Below are 4,986 nucleotides of genomic sequence, written 5' to 3'. Positions count from 1 at the left end.
AAATCGCATTTGATTTTAATTTGGCTATTATGATTTAAATCATAGAGACAATACGTTTCTAAAACTGACCTTTGTATGTCCACCCAACTGACCCTAAAGAGACATGAGACAGATGATGCAAAGACAGTACCAAATTTCGTGGAAATATGTTCATAAATGAAAGGAGAGGAGCAAAATGAATTTAGTACACACACACACACACACAAATATATATATATATATATATATATATATATATATATATATATATATATATATATTGATGATGTTTAAGTCAGGCTATTCCTGTTTTAAATATTAAGCTTGCGTATGGTATGTGTCGTTATAGCATTGTTCTTGCATTTGATCCTTTGTTCGTCATATTACCCTGACCATTATCAGCTGCTGGAAAATGTGTCGAAGGCAAATACAGTAAATTCTAAAGTGTTGGTAAATAAAGTCTGTCATATGCCTTAATCGACAAAAGGAGAAGATATTGGAATGCAGAACAGTGTGTGCAATTACATTATTTTAACTTCCAATGGCGATTCTAATCTGGGGTTTGTAAATTTTGATCGGAAATACCAGAGGAGCGTGTGTCGGGGCTTGCTATTGTTATTATTATGGTGTAAGGTGAAGATATAAATAAACTTGTCTTGGAAACAAGGAATCAAAAGCAGTCCGCAAAACTTATCGATGTGCAAAATATTCCAGTTCAGTTTGCTCCTTATGACACACCACGGTACATGACCCATGCTAGTCTATGGGTTTCATTCCAACCCGTGTCGTGAGACCAACACGCTAACCACCGAGTCTCTGTGCCTCTCTTTGCTGCTTGGCACATGATACTGGTGAATGGGAGATAGGTTATAGGTGTGGTTACTAAATCACGCTTCACGCTTTCATCTTCTACTTCAAAGGAAAGTGAGTTTTCTCTCCTGCATGAGAACATTCTTGTCACTCTCATTCTGTCTTTCTGTCTTTGTTTCTATCATAATCTCTGTATATTTAAATAGATAGATAGATAGATAGATAGATAAATAGATAGATAGATAGATGGATGGATGGATGGATGGATGGATGGGTGGGTGGGTGGGTGAATGTACGGACGGACAGACATAGAGATAGATAGATAGATAGATGGATGGATGGATGGATGGGTGGATGGGTGGGTGGGTGGGTGAACGGACGGACGGACAGACAGACAGATAGATAGCAGATAGATAGATATATAGATATATAGATAGACAGGCATACAGACATACATACAGAGAGACATACAGACAGAAAACAGACAGATAGATATATAGATAGATAGACATAACATACATACTTGATATATCGATAGACAGACAGAAAGACTCAAAGAAAGGTTGATAGACCATCAGCCAGACATATGCACCTAACAGACAGACTGATATATATTGAGATCGATCGATCGAGAGACAGACAGATAGATAGATAGATAGATAGTCAGACATACATTGCAGACAGACTGTTAGATTGATTGACAGACAGAAAGACTGATGGGCAGAGAGACATATATAACATACATACTGATAGAAAGAAAGATAGATAGATAGATAGATAGATAGACAGATATATAGATAAATTGATAGATAGCCAGATATATATATATATATATATATATATATATACCACATCCATTAAAAATAACATGGCCTTTGAAGTGTTGGTATAAAGCAACTTGATATACCAATAGTATTGGTATATCAAATTGTGATTTGCCCATGGCGTATGAATACGCATACTGAAGATGCTTTTATAGTTATTATACTCTCTAAACATGGATATGAATTTCTTGTAATATTACATTTAAAAAGGAAACAAATAACAAGATAATGGTTTTCTTGTAAAATATTTTATAGAAACTAACATTTTTATATAAAAAAAACCAACAATACTCAATTCAGGAAATAAATATTATTGAGCTCCACCCGTGTCGTCTGCTGTCATCTCTGTCAACACTGCTGTTTCAAGTCTCTCCCTCTGGCAAAAATCAAACACTGCAACTCTGTGGAAAAAAGAAAACAATGACATCAGATAAGGAGCAAGATCAAGAAGCAACATTTAATCTACTAAACTGTGAGTTAATTGGAGAGTTTGATAGAGACATGGCTGAGACATTTGTAAATGAAAATGATCATTGTGTTAGGGAAGACAGATTTGTACACCATGAGCCTGATGATATAATGAAATTTATAGAAAGTAAGCAGAATGAAAACACTTTAAAAAAAACCACTTTTTGATGTAAGGCTAGTGACAGAATTCTTGCAGTCAAAAAATGAATTCAGAAAGTTAGACAAGATAAACCCATCTGAATTGGATCAACACCTGGCTTGTTTTATACTCAGTGTCAGGAGAAAAGATGGATCTGAGTCTGAACCGAACAGCTTAAGAAGCATCATCAGCTCCAATGATCGCCACCTTAAAATCAAGAAATATGGAAGTACAATAATGAGAGGAACAGACACAAATTTTGCATTAACAAGGGAAACTCTTCGGGCTAAGCAAAAAGATTTAAAATCTAAAGGAAAAAGAAATAAACCCAATCGGAGTCAACCGATCACAGATGAAGAAATAAATGCCTTGTATAGTAAAAAACTAATGGGGATGGAAACACCTGAAGCCATTGTTAACACATTGTGGTTTAACAACTCTGTACATTTTGGTTTGAGCGGAGTGACTGAACATTACAATCTGAAATGGGGGATGTTACACTAAAGAATGGCCTCGCATATCTTGAACTCAATGAAAGGCAGACAAAAACAAGAACAGGAGACAATGTCAAGGACATCAGGGATATTAATCCTAAGATGTATGAAAACAAAAACAACAAAGAGAGAGATCCACCTGCTATCTACAAACGGTATGCTGAGCTAAGACCAGCAGACTTTTGTCAACGTGAAGATCCTTTCTATATTGCGCCCAACACTATTCCAATCTCAGCGACAAACCCAAAATGGTTTAGGAAACAAGTCGTTGGAATTAACAAACTTGGATGCATCATGAAAAAAAATGAAAGAGAAGGCAAATATTACAGAAAGAAAGAAATTAACAAACACAAGTAGCCGCAAATACTTAATTCAGAAGTTAAGAGACAAAAACATTCCCCCAACCGATATCATGCAAATTTCTGGCCACAAAAACGTGCAGTCTATAAACAGCTACTCAAACATTAGTGAAAAACAACAACAGACTTACTCCAATTACCTGAGCAACACCAGCCACCCAAGTAATGATGATGTTAACCCCCACCCCCACAACAAAGAAATTTCCAGCTGCACAGCTGCAGACTGCAGTATATCAAGTTCCCAAACGTGTAATATTCAGCAAAATAAGATTATCAGCAACCCATTCTACGGATCAGACATCACCGTACAAAATATGTTTGTTATGAACCTAACGGAAAACATGAACGAGATCCCTAACTCAGTAACTGGGTCAATTTTCAACAACAGGCGAATTCCCAAACAGGGCCCACACAGCGGAAACGTAGGAGAATTATTGACAGTGACACTGACAGTCAGTAGAAATAGCGAAATATGGACATAAACGATATCAATGAAATGTGGTTAAGGTTAAATTGTTTAATTACCTATTGTTCCTTCATTATTTTGACATTTCCGGCTCGAATCGTACGGTTGCTATCGATGCAAATGGCCGCACTGTTACTGTTCATGACAAAGAACACTGAAAATTCAATGTTTGCATGCACATTATTAAAAATATTTTGAATGTTAACTATCAGCCTTGTGTTTTCATTTCATTAATATTGCTAAAGGAAACATATATAAATTAATATGAATGAAGTGTACAGGAATTTAGGAATAACTACAGAACTTCTTTTTTGAGCGTACATAGATGCGAGGGGTTGTGAAGAGTTGACTCCCCTAAAGTGCGCTGTTTGTGGCCGTCAGTTTTATCTCCCATATAAAATGAAAACTTTGATGTGGTATAAATAAAATATATGTATAGTATGTACGCCGTATCAATGATATACCACTCGTTGTATACATTATTTCATTAAAAGGAAACTCGGGCAAGCCTCGTTTCCTTTTAATGAAAAATGTATACATCTCGTGGTATATCGTTGATACAGCGTACATACTATACATATATATATATATATATATATATATATATATATATATATATATATATATATATATATATATATATATATATAGATAGATAGACAGACAAATAGATAGATAGTTACACACACACAATCACACACACACACACATATATATATATATATATATATATATATATATATATATATATATATATATATATATATATATATGGGCCATTTTCAAAAAAACGCGAAATTTCAGACTAGGCCGTGGACAAAAATAAATTATTTGATAAAGACTTTTTATTTTTTTCAATCAAACAAACCAACATCAAATACCACTAATAAAAAATATGCAACCTTAACTCAAACAGTAAATATATTTTTTTTCAAAATATTCAAATACAGGTTACAAAAAATGTCAATTGCATAACGATAACAAAAATCTTTATATTTTTTTTCTGAGTTAATATAGTAATCAAAACCATAAACCAAATAATGTGTTATACGATTACAAACATATCCCACCTATTTTATCCTCCATTTTTTCAACTAACTTATTATATTGTTGAAACATGTAGTTATTGTTAAAAAATGTTTAAAAAACAATCGAAAAAAATTATTTTACATGAACAACAAATAAACAATCCCCATTTGAAGAGATTGATGTTATACACATGATGAAAACAACATTAAATAATTAGATAACAAGCATTGAATGGTGTTAGAATTTGCAAAAAATGTTATATTAAGCATGTTATGCAATTGACATTACCGTTATACAATTGACACTCTCGTTATGCAGTTGACAATATCCTGTCAAGAATTAATATAAACTTTAAATTAAAAAGTCAAAACAGAAGAAACATATTTACTAAAAAAACATATTGGTATGGTCAATTAAT

The 4,986-nt window shown here is 33.4% G+C and overlaps 1 long non-coding RNA gene across 1 annotated transcript; it reads right to left on the bottom strand.

The window, feature by feature from the left end:
* Positions 1 to 1,845: 1,845 nt before the first annotated feature.
* Positions 1,846 to 3,814, bottom strand: LOC149787087 (uncharacterized). The gene is made up of 2 exons (XR_016425256.1): positions 3,599 to 3,814; positions 1,846 to 2,014 (listed from the first exon to the last, which is right to left on the bottom strand). It is a non-coding gene; the product is annotated as an uncharacterized LOC149787087 (long non-coding RNA).
* Positions 3,815 to 4,986: the final 1,172 nt, after the last annotated feature.

This window comes from Sinohyriopsis cumingii, chromosome 12 (genome assembly GCF_028554795.1).
Source record: "Sinohyriopsis cumingii isolate HCF-2022 chromosome 12, ASM2855479v2, whole genome shotgun sequence".
Lineage (NCBI taxonomy): Eukaryota > Metazoa > Mollusca > Bivalvia > Unionida > Unionidae > Sinohyriopsis > Sinohyriopsis cumingii.
The sequence above is the reverse complement of the archived record's forward strand: the minus strand, read 5'-3'. Positions and strand labels throughout refer to the sequence as shown.